Source organism: Oryx dammah, unplaced genomic scaffold (assembly GCF_014754425.2).
Source record: "Oryx dammah isolate SB20612 unplaced genomic scaffold, SCBI_Odam_1.1 HiC_scaffold_22, whole genome shotgun sequence".
Taxonomy (NCBI): Eukaryota; Metazoa; Chordata; class Mammalia; order Artiodactyla; family Bovidae; genus Oryx; species Oryx dammah.
Window position 1 is genome coordinate 41,599,913 of NW_024070206.1, and position 23,619 is coordinate 41,623,531.

Genomic DNA, 23,619 nt, shown 5'->3' on the forward strand with positions numbered 1-23,619 from the left:
GACAGTTGGTGGTGGGAAGTTAAAACCTGAAGGGGCAACCAGTTCAAGGGTGAGTTAAATTAAAACCTGAAGGGGGCAACCAATTTGTGGGTGAATTTCCTAGTGTTTTATTTTGTTTTGTTCCTTTTTTCCCTGTGGTTTTTCCCCTAGTTATAGAGATGGACAACAGTGGCTCTGGCAGTTAGAACTGATAGAAACCTCGTTTTTCTATCCAGAGAAATCAAGAAGATGGGTCCTCATTTAAATAGTTTGAGGGAGAATCTTTATGTTTTTCCTACCTTTCTCAGCTTTGCTCCTAAGACACAGTTGCAAAGTTGCAACTATAGTAGAAGTACTACAAAAGAAACCCTGTCTTTCTTGCCAAATAACCCAGGAAAATTTACCTCTGTGATGAAAAACATTGGGGAAAATCTCAGAAAAAAAGAGAGCTGGGTAGGGTGTCCCCTCATTTTGTGAATAACCAGCACGAGTGTTAGTTTGTGTGTGTGTCACACAGACCCGCAGCAGCATACCACAGTCTTTGAGAACTGGAGTTCAATTAGAACTACTCCTCAGAGGAGGTGAGAAAGAACTTGTCTGAATCTAACTGACCTTACTGCCTGTTAAATTCTCTACAAATTATAAAAGGGCAAAGGATTGATAGTCAAAACAGCGTAACATTTAAAACGTCCAGGGCATAATTCAAAATTACGCTACCTACAAAACCCCAGGAAATTATAACCAATTCTCAAGGGAAAAGACAATAGATGCCAACCCTAAAGTGACCCAGATTTTGGAATTATCAGGAAGAGACTTTGAAGCAGCTTTTATAGCAATTCTCTATGGCACAAATGTAAACAGTTTGAATGGATAACAGTTCTCAGCAGAGAAATAGAAACTATTAAAAACAACCAAATGAAAATTTTGGAACCAAACAATACAGTGTCTGAAATTCAAGTTCAGTGGCTGGGCTCCTTAACATAATGGAGTGACAGAAGAAAAAAAAAGTTAAACCTAAATTTTCAATAGAAATTATTCAGTTTTTAAAACAGAAGAAAAAATTGGAGAAAAAGAAATGAATAGAGCCTTGAAACCTAATTTATTCCCAGAAGGAAGACAAATAGTACATAAAAGCTGGAAAGAATGACTGATTCTTAAGCGAGAAAAAAGAATAAGTCTTTTGTAAGATACAAATCAAGGTAAACTTTTTTAAAAATCTTGGGATTTTAAAGGATATACTCTGCAAGGATATACTCAAGAATGTCAGTTTGCACAAAATTGTCTTGAAAATAAACTACTGAAACATTTTCTCTCATAGAGAATGCTAGTTGCCCACCTATTATCTATTAGTCCTTATTCCTTCTTAAATGAATGCCAGTCTTGTTGAGAGTAAAGTATCTTTGGATAAAATCTGCACTACCCAGCCTCTTTTGCAGTGGGATGGTCCTGGGATCCAGTTCTGGCCAGTGAGACGTAAATAGAAGTTGTGTCATGGGACACAACAATTTCCCTCTAAGAAATTCCCTTAAGAGGGCCAGGGGATGGGGGTGGGTGAGAGTAAAGCAGGCTCCATGACTGCTACACTCTTTAAAAAAAAAATGTTTATTTTAATTGGAGGATAATTACTTTACAATGTTGTGGGTTTTGCAATACATCGACATGAAGCAGCCATGGGTGCACATGTGTTCCTCCCCATCCTGAACCCCCTTCCTACCTCCCTCCCCATCCCATTCCTCTGGCTTGTCCCAGAGCACTGGCTTTGAATGCCCTGTTCATTGCATTGAACTTGGACTGGTTATCTATTTTACATATGGTAATAAACACGCCTCAGTGCTATTCTCTCATATCTTCCCACCTTGCCTTCTACCACAAGAGTCCAAAAGTCTGTTCTTTACATCTGTGTCTCTTTTGCTGCCTTGCATATAAGGTCATCATTACTGTCTTTCTAAATTCCACATATATGCATTAATACACTGTATTGGTGTTTCTCTTTCTGACTTACCTCACTCTGTATAATAGGCTCCAGTTTCATCTACCTCATTAGAACTGATTCAAATGTATTCTTTTTAATGGCTGAGTAATACTCCATTGTGTATATGTACCACAGCTTTCTTATCCATTCATCTGTTGATGGATATCTAGGTTGCTTCCATGTCCTGGCTGTTATAAACAGTGCTGCGATGAACATTGGGGTACACGTGTCTCTTTCAATTCTGGTTTCCTCGGTGTGTATGCCCAGCAGTGGGATTGCTGGGTCATAAGGCAGTTCTATTTCCAGTTTTTTAAGGAATCTCCACACTGTTCTCCATAGTGGCTGTACAGTTTGCATTCCCACTGACAGTGTAAGACGTTTCGCTTTTCTCCACACCTTCTCCAGCACTAATTGTTTGTAGACTTTTTGATTGCGGCCATTCTGACTGGCGTGAGATGATACTGCATTGTGGTTTTGATTTGCATTTCTGTAACTCAGATGGTAAAGAATTTGCCTGCAGTGTGGGAGACCCGGTTCGATACCTGGAGCAGGGATAGGCTACCCACTCCAGCATTCTTGGGCTTCTCTGGTGTCTCAGCTAGTAAAATATCTGCCTGCATTGCAGGAGACCTGGGGTTGATCCCTGGGTTGGGAAGATCTCCTGGAGAAGGGAATGGCTACCCACTCCAGTATTCTGGCCTTCTGGCCTGGAGAATTCCATGTACTGTCACAAAGTCCATGGGTTCACAAAGAGTTGGACATGACTGAGTGAATTTCACTTCACTTCAATAATGAGTGATGTTGAGCATCTTTTCATGTGTTTATTAGTCATCTATATGTCTTCTTTGGAGAAATGTCTGTTTAGTTCTTTGGCCCACTTTTTTGATTGGGTTGTTCATTTTTCTGATATTGAGCTTATGACCTTCTTGTATATTTTGGAGAATAATTCTTTGTCAGTTGTTTCATTTGTTATTATTTTCTTCCATTCTGAAGGCTGCTTTTTTGCTTTGCTTATAGTTTGCTTCATTGTGCTGCACTCTTTTTTTTATGCCTCTTTTTATCCTGTGTCCAGTCTCTTTTCCCTATGGTAGCAGTTCTCAACCAGGAGGGATTTTGACCCCCAGGGGAAATTTGAGTGTCTGGAAACATCTTTGGTTGTTATAAGTGACAGTTGCTAGTAGTGTCTAGTACGTGGAGGCCGTGGATATTGGTAAACATCCTGTAGTAGACAGGACAGTTTCCCACAACAAAGAATCATCTTGTCCAAACGTCAAGAGGTCAAGTTGAGAAGTTTTGCTCTATAGAATGCTGACCTGGTGTTGGAGATTGAACAGCCGTTTTGTGAGTAGAAGGTAACAAGTCCATGCTGACCCCAAATCTGGAAGGAGCTGAAGTCCTGATGACAGTGCAGCAGCGCTATCACAGCCATAGCCTGGGTTCCTCCAGAGGCCTCGCACAAGAAAGAGAAAACGCCTGATTTAGTTAAGCGAATGGATTTCTCTTTCTCTTACATGTTTACTAACTGATAGAGTATTTATTTAGAAATTGTTAGTCATAAAAACTAGGGCAACTAAAATATAAATAGTCATGAAGAGGTCTCAGGCATTGAAAAGAATAGGAAAAAAAGCTTAGCATGGAATACCTGGGAAAAGAAACGAAGGAAGTACACATGGTGAGTAGAGTCCAGAAATCTGGGAAACGTCAGAATTACTGTCATAATTTTGCCTGTTGTTGAAAAACTAAAGACACATCTTTAAAGACATTGTGCTAGAATTTGGTCACCCAAACTTCCACTCTGTCTGTAGTTAGCTTGGGTCACAAAGGGACTTAACTGCTTTAGTCTCTATTGCCTGGGGCTGCAGATCCATTCAAGGAAAAGTAATGGGGGTTAAGCACTGTATTCACTGTGGAAGGATAACAGGTAGCCATTGGTTGAGCTCTTTGGGATCTTTTCTGATTATGGGAGCAACATCAAAGCTAAAACATCATTTCTAGCCTTGGAGCTCAATTAAAATGATGCTGTCATTTGAGATCATGCCACACTAAGATCTAAGGAGATAAAGTTGTTTGTTCTGAACAAAAGGAGGATAGAGGTATAGTAATAGTTGCTGGAAACAAAAAATGGAAAATTCAACTTTAAAAAGCCCCTAACCATGAAATTGCTTCATGTTCTCAAGAAGACGGTATTTCTTTACTTTAAAAATGCTTGTTTGAAACTGTCACAGAGTAATGCCATTTTCACCTATATAGGAACCCTTTAAGAAGCCATTTGTGGGATGCAGGAAGCTTAGGGCACTTGTAAATTTATACTTGTGACAGCCTGATTCTCACTGCCGAATTCTAGGTGTGAAAGTGTTAGTCACTCAGTCATATCTGACTCTTTCCAACCCCATGAACTGTAGCCCACCAGGCTCCTCTGTCCCTGGAATTCTCCAGGCAAGAATACTGGAGTGGGTTGCCATGCCCTCCCCCAGGGGATCTTCTCGACCCAGGGATGGAACCCAGGTCTTCTACATTGCAGACGGATTCTTTCCTATCTGAGCCACCAGGGAAGCCCTAGGCTTAAAAACACCCTCAAATCTTCTAATCCATTCTTAGTATTGTGGGAAATTCTGTGTCAGTAAAAGATATAGATTTTACCCTATAGTCTGTATCTAAAGATTTTAAAAGATTTAGATCTGTATTTAAGGGTTGCAATCTAATGAAGCTAACAGCAAACATATACTGGGTCTGTACACTGTCGTCTCAAAATTAGTGTGATTGGGCTTCCCTGGTGGCTCAGCTGGTAAAGAATCTGCCTGCAATGCGGGAGACCTGGGTTCCATCCCTGGGTTGGGAAGATCCCCTGGAGGAGAGCATGGCAACCCACTCCAGTATCCTTGCCTGGAGAATCCCCATGGACAGAGAAGCCTGGCAGGCTATAGTCCATGGGATCGCAAAGAGTCAGACACAGCTGAGCAACTAAGCATTGCACAGCACAAAATTAAATTCTCAATTTCCCTTCCAAATCTGTAATTTTCTCATTTATCTAGCTCAGTAAATGGCATTCCTGTTCCTTCTGTTTCTCACGGGAAAAAGAATATTTGAAGTCATAATTCACATTTCTCTTTTCCTCTCACCCCACATCCAGTCCATCACCACTTGCAACCCATTCTAAATATATCCCAACTACTACCACTGCTTACCACCTTCATTGTTCCTACCCTGGTTTAGGTCCAGTTTTCACCAGGATTACCTCCTAGATTTTTACCCAGTTGAAACGAAAATCTATATTCACATGAAAACCTACGTTTGAATGTTTCAGTTCAGTTCAGTTCAGTCACTCAGTCATGTCCGACTCTCTGGGACCCCATGAATTGCAGCACACCAGGCCTCCCTGTCCATCACCAATTCCCGGAATTCACTCAGACTCATGTCCATAGAGTCGGTGATGCCATCCAGCCATCTCATCCTCTGTCATCCCCTTTTCCTTCCTGCCCCCAATCCCTCCCAGCATCAGAGTCTTTTCCAGTGAGTCAACTCTTCGCATGAGGTGGCCAAAGTACTGGAGTTTCGGCTTCAGCATCATTGAATGTTTACAATTTATTAAAAACTGAAGACAATCCACATGGCTTTACTCAGCAAAAAAAAGAAGAGCAAAGTGCTGATGAACACACTACAGGCATGAGTCTCCAATGCATCATGCTAAGTGAAAGAAGCCAGACTCAAACTGTGAGTCCATTTGTATGACATTCTGAAGAGGAAAGAAGGAAACAATTCAAGAATTTGTAGGGCTGACTACAAAGCACAAGGAGTTTTTTTGGTATGACGGAATTGATTATTGTAGTGATTACCCAACTGTACTCATTTCTTAAAACTTCAAGAACTGTAGGCTTAAGAAGAGTGAGCCTTACTGTATGTAAATTATATCTTTAATTTAGAAAAAAATGAATTCTGTCTGTAATTGCAAAAGATTTATTCAGAATTATGTATGGGAAACAGAAACCACTTATTTTAAGCAAGAAGGAATTGTATACTAGGAATAAAAGCTTTGAAAAGGCTTAAGAAGTAGGTTTATGTTGGACTTCTGGTGATGACTTCAGAATAGTATAGAACTAATATACAGTGTCAGACTTTATTTTTGGGTGCTCCAAAATCACTGAAGATGGTGACTGCAGCCATGAAATTGGAAGACGCTTACTCCTTGGAAGAAAAGTTATGACCAACCTAGATAGCATATTGAAAAGCAGAGACATTACTTTGCCAACAAAGGTCCGTCTAGTCAAGGCTATGGTTTTTCCAGTGGTCATGTATGGATGTGAGAGTTGGATTGTGAGGAAGGCTGAGCACCGAAGAATTGATGCTTTTGAACTGCTGTGTTGGAGAAGACTCTTGAGAGTCTCTTGGACTGCAAGGAGATCCAACCAGTCCATTATGAAGGAGATCAGCCCTGGGATTTCTTTGGAAGGAATGATGCTAAAGCTGAAACTCCAGTACTTTGGCCAGCTCATGCGAAGAGTTGACTCATTGGAAAAGACTTTGATGCTGGGAGAGATTGGGGGCAGGAGGAGAAGGGGACGACAGAGGAAGAGATGGCCGGATGGCATCACTGACTCGATGGACGTGAATCTGAGTGAACTCCGGGAGTTGGTGATGGACAGGGAGGCCTGGCGTGCTGTGATTCATGGGGTTGCAAAGAGTCGGACGTGACTGAGCGACTGAGCTGAACTGAACTGAACTGAATATACTTGGAGCGTGACCTTCTGAGACCATCCCTGGAGCTATGCTGGAATCAGAAACATTGCATCTACTGCAGTGGTCTCTGGACCCCCAGGAAACCACAGAATAGACTTTTACCAATGAGACCGAGGGGCTAGGGAGGCAGGTCAGCCAGTCATTGGTGCTTCTGCTATGCTGCTTCTTACCCCCGAAAGACTGAAAAATGTTCCCTATTTTGTTACTGCTAGAGAAAATTCTCATGTCTTCATCATTGTCTTTGCCAGCAGAGACAAGCAGAACCTAATTGACATCCAGAGCCCTGACTAATAGAAGGGAATCTGTAGCTTCTCACATTTAACAATAAATGGAGGATGAAGTAAGCCATGCCTCAGTGGTCAGCACAATATCTAAGTTTCCATCAATAAGGGACTGTTTAATGAATTATGGTATGTTATACAGGAGGTGAAGGATTGACCCAGGTGGCAGCTATTCTGTAAGCTGGAATATGTAATTGCACTGTTGAATTTTGGCTAATAAATTCTGGTGATTTAAGTATAGAACTCTTAAATCTCTACTGAAGTCAGTATATTGCAGTTTCTATAATCCTACTTTTAAATTTGTGTTGCAAATATTGCTGTCTCTTGAAAATAGTTAAAATAACTTCTCTTTTTCAAAATTAACTTCAAAGATTAGAGGACAAGTTAAGCTTCCTAATACCCAAAATACCATACATAAATTTAGAAAACAAAGAGTTTTTTTTAATGGTAAAAAATATAGAGGAGATCTTTAATAACTTTTTACATGAGAGAAATCAACTACAGATAAAGAATTAAGTTTATATAGAATACATAGTAGAACACAGCCTTCTTTCTTGACTGTGACACCCAAGTGCTGCATTCCAAGTGGTGTATGGTCACTGTTCTTAGAGGCGTGCCCTGATGATGCCCTCTCACGTGTCGCCTGCTGGATAGCTGGTGTACGTACATGCTCCTGTGTGTACATAAACCCTCCAGAATGGGTTTGAGTAGACTCATTGCAAACTTAAAAGCTCCAGGGCAAAGTATTTTAGTTTGTGAAAACAAGCCTGTTAAGTTCTACCCTCTTTCATCCCCACAGAATAAAGTTCAAGTTAAAAAGTATCTTTAAGTAAAAAACAAGCTATTTTATTTTAAAGTGTAGGAGCAATGAGATGAGAGTGAATTGGCTCCAAAGCTAAATGGCCAGACTTCTCTAACAGAGTTTAATTATCTTTATAGTTTTTCCCAAATGAGGACTCACAATAACCATTTTAAGTAACCTAGAGCAGCTCTTTCATCTTCATTGCAAGCTTCAGACCCTAAACAAAGCATGAAGCGGGGCAGTGCACTGTTAAATTTTCAAATTGGATTTTTCATTATGTTTTATGATAACTTTTTATTTTTATCAAGTTGCATCTTGGTCTTCTGTTTAAACACAGGAAGATTTATGGCAAATGATCTGGGTGCTTATTTGGACAAACAATTGTAATAAATCAGTTTACTGTTTCAATAAAATGTTATTAATAGAACACATTATTCTGTTCAATATTATGTTATCTTTAAAATTAAGCAGAACATTAGTGGCAGTGAAACTAGTTTCAATCAATACATTCCTGTAATGAAACCTATTGTATAAGAGTTTCTTTTTAAGGAGGAAAAATGTCCTTAGCACAACTACCAACTTCTGACTCTAGAGATGGCATTTCATAGCCTCTAAAAACTCCTATTTGGTAGGATTTCTTTGTGTTTGTTTTGGTGTTAAGATAGTTTCCTGAAAGTTACCTTACAGCAGTTAAAGTATAAATGTTCCTTAAATGCTTTTTTGTTTTTGATTGAAGAATTTAGTTGGCCCTTGACCTAGTAGGGGCTCACTCAGGTGTGTGCCTTAATGAAATTGAGGTCAGAACTGCTGTTGACACTCAACACCGTTTCCCTTCTAATGGTATAGAATTTCTGGTTAAATTTCTTATTGGAATATAGACTCTTGAGAGTACCTTGGACTACAGGGAGATCAAACCAGTCAATCCTAAAGAAAAACAACCTTGAATATTCAATGGAAGGACTGATGCTAAAGCTGATGCTCCAGAACTTTGGCCACATGATGCAAAGAGCCAGCTCATTGGAAAAGACCCTGATGCTGAGAAAGATCGAAGGCAAGAGAAGGAGACAGCAGAGGATGAGATGGTTAGATCGCATCAGCGACTCAATGGACATGAATTTGAGCAAACTCTGAGAGATAGTAAAGGACAGAGTAGCCTGGTGTGCTGCAGCCCATGGGGTTGCAAAGAGTCAGACACAAGTTAGCAACTGAAGCAAAAATCGATTTCAATGTTCAAAATGCATATAATGATGAAAATTTATTAGGAGTGAGCCATAAAGGGTGACCTTTAATCACCCACTGTACTTGTTGAAGTTTTAGAATGATGGCTTTTAAATCAAAGGTGACTAAAGTTTCAGGCTGGTACTGCAGTCTTAGGACACCACTGTCCAGAGGTTCAGTTCAGTTCAGTTCAGTCACTCAGTCCTGTCTGACTCTTTGCGACCCCATGAATCGCAGCACGCTAGGCCTCCCTGTCCATCACCAACTCCCAGAGTTCACTCAGACTCACATCCATTGAGTCAGTGATGCCATCCAGCCATCTCATCCTCTGTCATCCCCTTCTCCTCCTGCCCCCAATCCCTCCCAGCATCAGAGTCTTTTCCAGTGAATCAACTCTTCGCATGAGGTGGCCAAAGTACTGGAGTTTCAGCTTTAGCATCATTCCTTCCAAAGAAATCCCAGGGCTGATCTCCCTCAGAATGGATTGGTTGTATCTTCTTGCAGTCCAAGAGACTCTCAAGAGTCTTCTCCAACACCACAGTTCAGAGGCGTCAATTCTTCGGCACTCAGCCTTCTTCACAGTCCAACTTGCACATCCATAGGTGGGTTGTTTCTGCTGCTGTGTCCTGTTTAGAGAGCAAAGTGCCTGGAGAGAAGGCTGCTATTTAATAATGCCATGGAAAATTAAAGACCTTTGGATGTTAAATTGCATGTATTTTCCAGAGGAAATCTCTTAAGAGACACTATGCTTTCACTTGGTTCATAGTACTGTCATCACATAGCAGTTTAAGGAGTCTGGAGACTTGTCAGAGTTCCAAGTTTACTCCTTTACTTCTGTCATTTTGTATTTTTAATCTGAATGAAAGAAATAGAGAGTATCCTGGTGTGGTTTTGTTCTCATTAAATTGTTTTAAGAAATTTTTGTTTTGGGAGATGATAGTTAAGATGAAAAAATAGTTATAAAAATCTAAGCCATCCTACATATTCTACTGGCTTAGGATAACTTTCCATAGCCCATCAGGCACATAATTTGATCATGTTACAGTACGACTCTCTTAGTAAACAAGTGAATTCTGCGTCCTTTGAATACTGCTGCTAACATTTTATAAAGTCATACTCTCTTCCTCCTGTAATTTAAAGGCAGATGTTATCATACTTTTTTATACCAGTGGGAGACTACTTAAAATCTTTGTTGCAGTAAAGCATAAGGTAGCAAAGAGTTCACCTAATTCTGATATTTACCTTAGTTCTACCTCAGACTCTTTAGATGTTACATTTCTGATGAAAGATTTTTTCTGTATTTGACTGTGAACACCTGGGAACCACTGGGCTTAACTGGTCTACAGCTGATAGTGATTGTGTGTGGAGATTTTAGCAGTGGGTGTCAAAGAGAGGTGACCATTTGGTTATCTCTGAATTGTCTTGTTTTCCCCTACAGTTTAACATTATCTGTTTGTGAAGTTATCTGTAGTTTTGTTTTTCTAGTAATAGTTTTATCTGGCTTGGTATTAAGGTAACTCTGACTTCATTAAATGAGTTGGAAATTGTTTCTTCCTTTTTCTGTTTTCTATCTATGTGGTAGAAACTTCTTTAATCGACGTGGTACAATTTCTTTAATTGACGTGAAACTATTAAGATGTTCTCTTTTTTCTTCAGTCAGTTTTGGTAATTTCTGTCTTTTAAGGAATTTCTACATGTCATAAGTTGTCATATAAGTAGCATGAAGTTGTTCATTTCTTTATAACTTGATAGTGGCTGTGGGACCTACAGCTGTGTGCTTGTTTTTCATTTTTTATTTTGATGATTTCTATCTTTTTTCTTGATCTTTCTTACTGATTTTTTAACAGAATAGCTTTTACTAGATTTTCTTTGTTATTTTCTATATCATTTATTTCTTATGTTTGTTTTTCCTTCTACTTAGTTCAGCTTTAGTTTGCATTTCTTTTTCTGACTTCCAAGATGGGCATTTAGATTGTTGGTTTGGAACTTTATTCTTTTCTAATATAAGCATTTAAAGTTATGTTTCCCTCTGAGAGTGCCTTTACCTATATCCCACACTTTTTATGTTGTGGGAGTTTTTTTCTGAAATATTTTCTAATTCTCTTTGAACACTTTATAATCATTTATAAATTTTTCTTAATTTCAAATTTTTGCAGATTTCTCAGATAGCTTTCTGAGGAAAATGGACTCTCCACAATTTCAGTGTCAAAATTATTGAGACTTGTTTTATAACATCTGTGATATGGACTCTCTTGCTAAATATTTATCTACATGTAAAAATAACCTAATCTTCCATTATTGGGTGGAATATTCAAAATGTAGCAATTGGGTTAATGTCTTTTACTGGTATTTGTTTAGGTCTTCTATATACTTACTGATTTTTAGTGTGCTTTTTCCATTGTTGACTGAGAACTTTGAAAGCCCCAGATATGATTGTGGATTTGTTCATTTTTCTTTTTCTTTTTATCCATCTTTCCTTCACGTGTTTTGAGTTTCTGTTATTAGATACCTTACATTCAGGTTTATAATGTGTTCTTGGTGCATTAAGCTGTTCCATTTTGAAACATGCTTCTTTATCCCTGATAATATTACTTGTTCTGAAATACCTTGTATGATATTAATATAGCCACTCTGTCTTTCTTATAATTAGTATTTGTATAGTATATTCTTTTCCATCCTTCTGCTTTTTCCTATATTGTCTTTGAAGTAAGATTCTCATACATAGCATATAGTTGGACTTATCCTATCTTATAATCTGTAACTTTTTCTAGGACTATTAGTGACTGCACTTAAATCTAACATCTTGTAATTTGCTTTCTATTTTTCACCATTTTTTTTTTAGTTTTTCCTGCCTTATTTCGGTTAAATAGTTTTAGCATTATCTCCATTTGGGGCTTTTTTTTTTTTTTTTTTTTTGCCTCTTTGATCATAATTAGCTATCTAAAATGATTTGACCCTTATGAAATGCACAAATATAAGTTCATTCAGCAGGCTTCTTTTTTCTGTGGTCAGTTTCTTTTCTGTGGGCTTTTACTCAGCTGGTGGTTTTTTGGTCACTTGCCTTTTTCACCCACAAAAGGCCTTTTCTGCTTCCTAGTACCAGCAGCCTTCTTTCCTTTCTTCTCCACCCCAGGTTTCTTCCCTGGAACCCTCTTCTCATCTGATTTGGCTTCTGACACTGCTGCTGCCTTATTCATCCGGAGTTTGTGATTCTTGTCCTGGGGAGGAATGGTGTTCCATCCAGCATGTGGTCTTTGCATATGGGCTTAGCTTCAGCATGATTCTCAAGTTTTTCAGGGGATTCTTCTTCAGGACTCTGTGATGAATCTTCGTGTGCTCTTTGGATCTCTGGGCTTTTTAAGATTCTGGTAAGGTCTGTATTGAGGATCTTGTGCATGGAAAGGTTGTGGTTACTCTTGAGAGGCAGCTTCACACCGAGTGCCATACACATCATCTAACTTGTGAAAAGTATTTTCAGTTCAAATGTAGAAACATCCCACATACTCATGAGAAGTAAGTTTCAAAATGTTCGGTTTGCCTTACATTAAGCAGAGTGATTCCAGGCGTGTTTCTGACAGCCTCAATGATACCCTTATCCTCGTTGTAGGTGATTCAGGGTCTGCTACGCTAGAGATGATGACAGACTCTCATTTGGCTTTGCCAGCTCTCATTAACTGTGACGCATAGACTGTTATGATACCATTCCAGGCCTTAAATTTCCAAAGAAGCAAAACAGCCTCCTTGGTCTTCTTGTAGCCTTAAGTGTTATCTTCAGCCACCAAAGGAACTTCAGGAACTTCCTTAATTTGATGACTTTTAGACACAACTGCAAAATGGTAAGGCCGAGGCAGCCAGGGCAGAGCAGATAGCATATAACTTCTGTGTTGTGTTTGCTCTGTGATGCTGATGTTGTCAGGTTCTGGTTGGCACAAACATGTGGCCCCCATGATACATATCTCCCAAAGCACCCTGGCCAGAACAGTGAGTCCCACTGCCTCGAACTCTGGGAATTGGAGCCACAGCCCAGCCAGCACCCAAAGACTCAGCAGTGGTTTGATGACCTGCTAATTCATTGACAGTGTAGGGTTGTCCGTTGTTTTGTGCAAGTTGTTATGAACATAATTCACAATATCTACTCTAATGAGAGCCTTGAACACAGCACGTAAAGTGACATTTTTGCCAGATGACTTCCTTTTCAGAAAAATCTGGTTATCAACAGACAAGCACATGCCATGGCAGGGAGAGAAGGCCTCCACAGGGAATGCTTGGGCTCATTATCTTTGTTTTAGATACATTTTATATATGAAAAAAAAAAGCTTATATTTTTATTTCTGGAAGTTTGTTTCCAAGTTTCTGTCTAGTATTGTTTATACCTGAAGATATATGTTTATTTGTTTGTTTATGGCCATATAGATTATTGGTGATAAATTCTTTTATGTATCTGAAAATATCTATTTCACTTTCAGTTTTTAAAATAAATTTTTTACAGTTCAGGCTTACCCATGTGTTTTTGTTTTCTCTTCACCACTTTAAAAATATTCCATAATTTCTTCTGCTTGGCTTTTTTTTTTTTAATGAGATTTTTAAATAAGATTCCTTTATTCTCTTTCTTTGTATGTCATGTTTTTGTTTTTTTTTTTACTGTTCCTACTCAAAAACTTTCTGTCACTAGTTCTTAGCAAGTTGATAATGGTGCTCCTTGGTGTTATTTGTGTTTTTCTGCTTGGGAGTTACCAATTTAGATTTGTAATTTTTCATTATTGACTATCATTTGGTCATTTCTTATATCTTTCTTTTGTCATTATGTTAATATTTTTCTTTAAAACTTAATGTTGTGCTTATTTATAATAGATTTTTAAAAATTGTCATGTGCAAATTTCATCATTTGTTGTTTACATTCTTTTCTGTTGATTGACTAATGAAATTTCATCATATATCTTATAATCTTTTATTGGTTGTTCATTGGTATATATGTTACATTAATGAGGATCCAAATTTTGTTGGCTTCCTTTACAGAATGTCCTAGCAGACATTTAAGTTATTGGTAGATCTTGACTTTTTAGAAGCTTATGTTTAAGCTTTATTAGGACTAATCTATAGTCTGGTCTTTTCTCTAGCAACTGTTTTAGCTCTTTCTGTTAGCTCTTTCTGTGTTCTCAGTAGGACTGAGTGAATGTCCTGGGATCAACTATGACTTGTTAAAACTTTTACATCTCCCTGTTTTGTATGACTTCTGGAAATTGTTTTGCTTACAACTCCTTTGTTGTTCTTTTCCCAGGCTATTGCAGTTTCACTTTACATGTGTGCAGTCTTGGCATTCAGCAAAACCTCAAATGTACAGATTACTCAACTGTTTTTCTGAGTAGTTCTCTCTCCTCTGGTACTTTGTAACTTCTGGCAACCTCAACCTCCCTGAATTCTGACCTCTGTTTTTATAATTCACCAAGACTTTTGTGCTCTGCTTCAGACTCCCCTCCCTGCCACATAGTCTGAAATGTTTGTCCAAACAGAAATCCAGGGACATTGTATGGCTTAGCTCATTTATTTCCTTTTTCAGAGATCATATACCTTTACTATCTGCTGTCCAGTGTCTGAAAACAGTTGTTTTATATATTTTTTCTACTTTATAGTGGACAGGTAAGTGTATCCCCTTCTGTAATACCCCCAAATGGAATTTTTTATGGAAACTATCTTTTAAATGTGGTTTTTAATTTAGCATGCAAATTTAATGGCATTCTTAAGAAAACAAAGAGGCTTTATGGAGGGAGAAAATATATTGTGAGCATAATAATATTAAGTGCACAGTTAACAAAAACTTGTAGGAGATACAGTATTGAATGGGTTTTGCTCTTTTAAAGAAGGTAAAGATATAACCTCATGGACCAAAAATATACTTAAATGAGAAAATTTAAGGGAATAGAAGCTACATTTTTGTCAGATTTATTATAACTTGTAATTAAAGAGAGCCCAAATTGATGTATAATAGGAACCTTGTGGAAGATACTTATTTTGAGGGTCCAAAATAATAAAAGGGTAATAGAGATTTAAATAAGAACTACAGAAACATAAATATTTCCTAAAGTCTTGGCTTTCAGGCTAGAAATCAAATTTCATGGTTTTGACTCTAGATGCAGTTACTTTGGGCATATCTTTTAGCTTTATTAACATATCCTTATAGGAATTATATTTAACTCTTAATAAAAATAAACTTTTACTTCACCCACTAAAAGATTCTCTTATCATATATCTCATGTGCCTTCATGGTGCAATACTTTGTGAAAATCTGTTAATCCCTGAAAGGACAGAGAAATGAAATGTAGTTATGGATAGGATAATAATCCTCTATATCCCAAAGCTTTGTGTCTCTGGTAATAAATAGATCTGATCTTAAAATAAAAGCAAATTCAGATAAGTACGAAAGAAAAAAATTTAATCAGCATTGTTGAACAAAAGAGCTGAATCAGGTACATCTGATACTGTGCTGGGCTAAAAAGCTGAAATGTAGTTGCTACAAAATAAGAATAAAGGGGACTGCAACAGAAGTGAAAAGAACTCCAAGTATATTTTCCTAAATTAGTTATATGTAGACCACAGAGAGACTTTTAAGGACAAGATAATTTATGAACAGAAGGCACCTACTTTAATGGAAAAGAATTATTCCAATATTCACAAAAATAGGATCAATGATTGACGTTTAACCAGTCATGGAGAAAGAAGCCAGAGCAGGAAAGGAAAATCTGTGTGGCCCATTGAATGAAGTAAAGAAATGAGAAACATCTGAACACTCTGTCGTCTTTAAAAAGGGCACAGTGTGGGAGTTGCGAGTTAAGTTTTATTCAGGGCAAAATGAGGACCAGAGCCAGGAGATGATGGCACCTCAGACAGCTCTGAGAAACTACCCTGAAGAAGCAGGGCGGAAGGTCAGTATATATGATATTTTGATGAAAGGGGAGTACATGCAGTCAAGCACATACTTTTCCAAAAGATTTCTGGTAATCTCAGGAAGCTTTTGCCAGTCACAAGAAACAGTCATCACCATGAAGTGTTTTTAGTGTTTTTCTGGATACGGGGAGCTACAAGAATTGGGCTTATTAACTCTCTCCTGAAAATATCTAACTATCTGAAGATGTTTCCTGCCAGTTTTTCCCCAAGTACAGAGGGACTCATTACTACCCTCCACCCTGAACTGCTTTCATGGAGTATTGAAGGCCAGCAGTTATAGCAGCTTGTGATTTAATCCTTGTAGAGGTAAATGATAAGTGCCAATTTGTAGTTGACACCTCACTCCCCACAGTCAGTGGAATCCATTCATGAAATCAGGAGATATTTGCTAGCACATTGGTTCTCAAAATGTGTCTCCTAGACCAGCAGCATCAACATCACTGCGGATATTTTGTAAAAATGCAAATCCTTAGGACACAACTCACACCCACTGAATTAGAAATTCTGGCAGTGGGGCCCAGGGATCTAAATTTTTTAAAAAAATATTTTATTATTTATTTGATTGTGCTGGGTCTTAGTTGCAGCACATGGGACCTTTCATCTTCATTGTGGTGTGCAGGATCTTTAGTTGCAGCATGTGAACTCTTAACTTGTGGCACATGGGATCTAATTCCCTGACCAGAGATAGAACCCAGATCTCCTGCATTGGGAGCTCAGAGTCTTAGCTACTGGACCATGAGGGAAGTCCCCAAAATCTACATTTTAATAGCCCTCCAGGTGATTTTTGTGGTCGTGAAAAAGACTCTTGAGAGTTCCTTGGACTGCAAGATCAAACCAGTCAATTGTAAGAAAATCAACCCTGAGTATTCATTGGAAGGACTGATGCTGAAGCTGAAGCTCCAATACTTTGCCACCTAATGTGAAAGGCTGACACATTGAAAAAGACTCTGATGCTGAGAAAGATTGAAAGCAAAAGGGGAAGGAGTCAGCAGGGGATGAGATGGTTAGATAGTGTTACTGACTCAATGGATAGAATTTGAGCAAACTCTTGGAGACAGTAGAGGACAGAGGAGCCTGGTGTACTGAAGTCCATGGGGTCCCAAAGAGTTGGACACAACTTAGTGACCGAACAACAACAGCAACCAGGTTCTTATGAACTTTAAAGTTTGAGAATTTCAGTGCTAGTGTAATGGAAATAAATGTCTTCTGTTGATCAAACTGCTAGTGAGTCCTGTATCATGCAGTGTTTTATAAATTTGTTGTTGTTCAGTCGCTCGGTCATGTCTGACTCTTTGGAACCCCGTGGACTGCAGCATGCCAGGTTTCCCTGTCCTTCACCATCTCCCAGAGTTTGCTCAAACTCATGTCCAGTGAGTCTGTGATGCCATCCAACCATCTCATTCTCTGTCGTTCTTCTCATGTCTTAAGTCTTTCCAGGCATCAAGTTCTTTTCCAATGAGTCGGCCCTTCCCATCAAAATATTGGAGCTTCAGCTTCAACACCAGTCCTTCCAGTGAATATTCAGGGTTGGTTTCTTTAGGATTGACTGTTTTGATCTCCTTGCAGTCCAAAGGACTCTTTAAGAGTCTTCTCCATCACCACAGTTCAAAAGCATCAAATCTTCGGCCCTTAGCCTTCTTTATGGTTCAACTCTTACAACCATGTGTGACTACTGGAAAAAACATAGTTTTGACTGTATGGACCTTTGTAATGTTACTCCTTTTTAATATGCTATCTAGGTTGGTCATAGCTTTTCTTCCAAGGAGCAAGCATCTTTTAATTTCATGGCTGCAGTCACTGTCCCCGATGATTTTGGAACCCAAGAAATTAGTCTGTCACTGTTTCCATTGTTTCCCCATCTATTTGCCATGAAGTGATGGGACTGGATGCCATGATTTTAGGTTTTTGATGTTGAGTTTTAAGCCAGCTTTTTCACTCTCCTCTTTCACCTTCATCAAGAGGCCCTTTCGTTCCTCTTTACTTTCTGCCATAAGGGTGGTGTCATCTGCATATATGAGGTTCTTGATATTTTTCCCAGCAATCTTGATTCCAGCTTGAGCTTCATCCTGCCCATCATTTCACATGATGTACTTTGCATGTAAGTCAAGTGAACAAGGTGACAATATATTGCCTTGATGTAATCCTTTCCCAATTTGGAACCAGTCCGTTGTTCTATGTCCAGTTCTAACTGTTGCTTCTTGACCTGTATACAGGTTTCTCAGAAGGCAGGTAAGGTGGCCTGACATTCCCATCTCTTTAAGAATTTTCCACAGTTTGTTGTGATCTACACAGTCAAAGGCTTTGGCATAGTCAATGAAGCAGAAGTAGATGTTTTTCTGGAATTCTCTTGCTTTTTCAGTGATCCAGTGGATGTTGGCAATTTGATCTCTGGTTCCTCTGCCTTTTCTAAATGCAGCTTGTACATCTGGACATTCTCAGTTCACATACTGTTGAATCCTAGCTTGAAGGAGTTTGAGCATTACCTTGCTAGCATGTGAAGTGAGTGCAGTTGTGTGGTATTTTAAACATTCTTTGACATTGCCCTTCTTTGGGATTGGAATGAAGACTAACCTTGTTTAGTCCTGTGGCCACTGCTGAGTTTTATAAATACATCTTCCTAAATTACCCTCTTGGTATAGATAGTTTAGAAATATTTTCTGTTTGAAGAAATGATGAGTGTGCCTAATCACACAAGTGCTAGAAAACAAGAAAGTCTATAAGATGGAAACTGATAAGTCTCTTTCTTTGTCATCACTTTGAGCTGTTCTTGTGTACTTTTTTATGATTTTTCTGTGTAGATAGATTTAAACTAATTTTAACTTTAGAGTGAGATAATCAAATATGCAAATTTTTACATAAAAATGAGTCCTTCAAGCTAAAAGTAATTTTTAAAAACCCATTTGAACTGTACTAAAGTGATTTTTTTTTTTTTTACTAGTTTTCCTGGGTTTAAATGTTACTCTTTGTTTCTTCTCTTCTCTACTCTTCCCTGCTCCCCTCTGTGCCCCTACTTCTCCATAACACCTCAGCTTTCTCCCCCTGCCTTTCCCTCCAAATATGCCTTCAGAGAAGAGAAATTCTATGTGTAGAGAGAGATTTGGCTTTATGATTAGGAAAGTCTTATGTTAATGAATGTTTCTTTTTTCTTAATAGCACCCTGCCCCCCTCAAAAAAAAATTCTCAGTCTGTTTTGTAAGCACTTGATTATAGATGTGTTTGATGCTGCCTAACAGTTTTGCTTAGAAAGCTACCGTGTGAAAGAAGCCACACTTGATCAGAGTGGTTTCTGGAGAACATAAAAAGCTAACATTGTTTGTGACAACTAAGGAAAATGCCTTTCTTGTGGGCTGAAGTCCGCTACTTTAGCAATCTTTCATAACCAAGTTAATAAACATGTACAGTTGTTCATTTATTTTTCTAAGAAATACATTAAATATATTATGGACTAGTAGCCATACTTTATACTGGACACCCATTGCACCGACCTGAAAAGTATTAAGTGGGAGAGGAACTCTAACCCATTATTAATATTTTATTAGTGCAGCAAGACTTCTGGGTTCAGCAGTTTTTCTCAAGAAGCAGATTGTTCTGTCCTTCTCTCTAAGAGAAAGTGTTTGTTCAAAGAATAGTCAAAACACACGGACTGGGGAGGGAGGTGGGAAGGGGGTTCAGGATGGGGAACACATGTACACCCAGTGGCAGATTCATGTCAATGTATGGCAAAACCAATACAATATTGTAAAGTAATTAGCCTCCAATTAAAATAAATAAAGTTATATTTAAAAAAAAACACAGACTGTGATGTCATTTAAATCACTAGATGGTTAGGACTTAGCTAATATGCTTGATTGACCTGGATGCCTGCCGTCTGTGCTACTACAGTTGTGCCAGTCTTCCTCGGTGAGACTGAGGGGTGGATGCCTATTACATACAGTTCATTTGGACACATGGACCATGTTGAACAGATGATGGCAGGCATAGACATTCCACAGAATTTGACTTGATCGGTTCTTGTTGAGATATATAGAAACATGAAGATTATTGCCAGTAGGCCAGTCTCTGCTAAAAAGCACATGGTCTTTGTATTTGGAATCATCACCCAGGGTCACCACCTGATTTAGATGCCTGAGTTCACTCACTTCCATCTCACAGGAAAATTGCTATGAGAATTCAGCTTTGTGTTGTCGCTATACGTACCTCTTCCCTCCTATCCACAGCAGCATTTTAGGACAGGCTTCAGGGCTTCCCTTGTGGCTCAGACGATAAAGCATCTACCTACAATGTGGGAGACTTGGGTTCGATCCCTGGGTCAGGAAGTTCCCCTGGATAAGGAAATGGCAACCCGCTCCAGTATTCTTGCCTGGAAAATCCCACGGATGGAGGAGCCCGGTAGGCTACAGTCCATGGGGTTGCAAAGAATCGGACACAACTGAGCGACTTCACTTCACTTCAGTGATCAGGGCTTCTCCTACTTTTTAGACTTTGTCTAGATTAAAGAGCTGATTTAAACTTTTGTGCTCTATAGACTATTTCCAGCTTAAATAATCATCCTAATCATGACCTCAGTCAAAAAATGTCCAAAAGTTATCAGTATACAATAAGTCATAATGATTTCCAGGCCCTAAAGAAACTATGTATTATAAACTTTCCATAATTAATTTTTCATTTGAATATTCATTGTTACTCCCTCTTAGCAGAGAAGAAAGCAACATCTGACCCATTATTTGAAATGCTTGTTTTTCTTCATTTTTCTTACAGTTAACTTTACCTCTTTATACCTATTTTCTACAAATTGTACATATTGCCATAAGCATTTAAGACTTTGTGCAATAAATCTCTCCCAAATCAAATTACTTTTCAGCCAGTAGGCTCTAAAGGCCTATCAACATGATGAAGTTGAAGTGTGGCTCTCCCATATTAATGACATGTTTCTGTCATAGCAAAATCAAACTTGTAAAGATGACAGAAATCTTGACACAAGTAAAGAAGTGGAAAGGGTACATTGAGCCTCTGTCACTTATCCCAGTTATTCTTCATCAAATAGCCCTATTTTTAGTCTTATACTACTTTAAAAAAGACAAATGACCTTGTCATTTGTTTCCTGATTTGTCTCTTTCCATTAAAATGTGGATTTTCATTGCAGCAGGCTCTTTATATTCTTGATGACTCCAGTACTTATATTAGTACTACAGTACCTAGATCAGTACTTTGTCCATGGTATGCATTCAGTAAATGGTAGTTAATAAATGAATGTTGTCTTTTTATTATAAAATTCACCCATTTTAAGTGTACTATTTGATGATATTAATAAATTAATAGAGTGTACAACCATCCAGTGTACATCTGGAGTATACCAGTTTTATAACCAGCATTGATCCATTAAGGACCATGCCTGCTAGAGGATCCCTCAGGCCCAGTTGCAGCCATTTCTATTACTACCCTCAGGCCTAGGCAGCAACTAATCTGTTTTCTGTCTCTATGCATTTGCCTTGTGGCTCAGATGGTAAAGTGTCTGTCTGCAATGCAGGAGACCTGGGTTCGATCCCTGGGTTGGAAAGATCCCCTGGAGAAGGAAATGGCAGCCCACTCCAGTATTCTTGCTTGGAAAATCCCATGGACGGCAGAGCCTGGTAGGCTACTGTCCATGGGGTCGCAAAGAGTCAGACATGACTGAGTGACTTCACTTCACTTCATATAAATAGGGTCATACAATAGAGAGCTATTTGCATTAGGTTTCCTTGCCTTAGCATTATTTCTTGAGGTTCATCCATGTTGGAACATGTTATCAGTAGTTTGCTTCTTTTTATTGCTGAATAGTATTCCATTTATAGATACATCACATTTGGCTTCATAATTCACCAGTTAATAGGTCTACCAGCAACTATTCTCTAAGTCTTTTTTTGGCTTTGCTTTGTTTTTGAACATAGGAATATCTTTACTCTGCCTTCATTTTGAAGAATAGTTTAGATATAAAATTCTTGGTTGACAGTTTATTTCTTTTGGAACTTTGTTCCATTCCAATTCCTTTTTGCTCAGTTTTTGATGACCTGTTTGTTGTTAAATGTATTTTTTTTTTCCTGCTGTCTTTCCATTTATTTGTGTCTACCTCAATTTCTTTGTTTTTGTTTTTGATAAATATATTCTTGTTCCCTACAGGTAATGAGTCAACTCCCTTCCTTCTTTGAAGATTTTCTTTTTCCTTGGCTTTAAATAACTTGACCATAACTTGTCTAAGTGTAGATCTTTTATGTTTATCCTTGGAATTTGTTGAGCTTCTTGGAGGTGAAGATTAATGTTTTTCATCAAAATAAAGATATTTGATTCATTCTTTCAAATACCCCCCCCCTCCCACCCCTGCTGCCCATTTCTATTTCCTCTCTTTCTGGGACTACCATTTCATGTAAGTAGATATTCCTGAAAGTGTGAAAGTGTTAGTCACTCAGTCGTATCTGACTCTTTGTGACCCCGCAGACTGTAGTTTGCAAGGCTCCTCTGTCCATGGAATTCTCCAGGCAAGAATACTGGAGTGGATATTCTTCAGGGGATCTTTCTGACCCAGGGATTGAACCTGGGTCTCCTACATTGCAAGCAGATTCTTGTCTGAGCCACAAGGGGGGTCCTAGTTCCCCACTGTTAAAGCTTCCTCATCCGCCTTCTTGCCCATTTTTCCCCTTCAGATAAGATTATCTCTGTTGATCTACTTTTAAGTTTACTTTTCTTTCTTTAGCTACTTTGCATCTGCTGAGGAGCCCCTCTATTAAATTTTTTATTTAGCTTACACTTTTCAATTCCAGTATTTCCATTTGGTTCTTTTATATATATATATTCCCTCTGACATTATTCATTTGTTGTCAATATTGTACTTTCCTTTAATTCTTTAAACTTATTTCCTTTTAGGTCTTTCAACATTTATAAGAGTTCTTTTGAAATCTTTGTAAGTCCAGTATTTCAGCTCCCTTAGAGACAATTGTTTTGTTTTGTTTTCTTAGCATGGGTAACCCTCTTGATAGCTTACAGTGAACGGTGTAGGATTCATGATCTCCAAAGATCTAGCTTCAGGACCAGGGACCAGGCTTGACCACTCAAAAGCTTTTGTGTGGCAGAAGTTTTATTACAGTGAAAAAGGACAGAGAAAGCTTCTGAGATAGACATCAGAAGGAGGATGAAGATTGCCCCACTTGCTAGTCTTAGCAAGGGAGCTATATACTTTTTCAGTTGGCTATTTGCAAAAAATCAAAAGAATGTCTCAAGGTTGTAAAGGTCTTACCAGACCCACTCCCTCAACATACACTTTAAGATGACAGGATTAGTCAGAAGGTTCTTAAGGAGAAACTTGTCCTCAAGCAGGATATACTATCGTTATGTAATCATTAGTACAGAGTTTAAGGAAAAACATATCCATGAGCAAGATGAGTTGTTTTGTTGTGTGATCCTTAGCTCTGGAGTAAAAAAAAAAAAAAATGTTTTATATGATTAAGATGAAGGAATGTAGAAAAAATGATTTGGCCTTTTCTCCTCCTTGAGAGCCCCAGACCCCTTTCTCCTCCTCAAGGGCCCTGGACTCCTTATCAACCTAACTGAGAGTTAACTCTCTCACTTTCCTGTTTCTTTGCAATTCTTGTAGTTTCTTCATTTAAAACTGGATGTTTTATATAATATATTGTAGCAAATCTGGCTTCTTGAAGGTTATT

The 23,619-nt window shown here is 38.4% G+C and overlaps 1 protein-coding gene and 1 long non-coding RNA gene across 3 annotated transcripts in view; one reads left to right on the forward strand and one right to left on the reverse strand.

Moving 5' to 3' along the window:
• Positions 1 to 23,619, forward strand: part of KIAA1328 (KIAA1328 ortholog) — a 413,466-nt gene that overhangs the window by 202,768 nt on the left and 187,079 nt on the right. The gene's annotated exons all lie outside the window — the stretch shown is intronic.
• LOC120881212 lies at positions 2,883 to 22,643 on the reverse strand. Its single transcript, XR_005725246.1, has 3 exons — positions 22,630 to 22,643; positions 12,087 to 12,093; positions 2,883 to 2,982 (listed from the first exon to the last, which is right to left on the reverse strand). It is a non-coding gene; the product is annotated as an uncharacterized LOC120881212 (long non-coding RNA).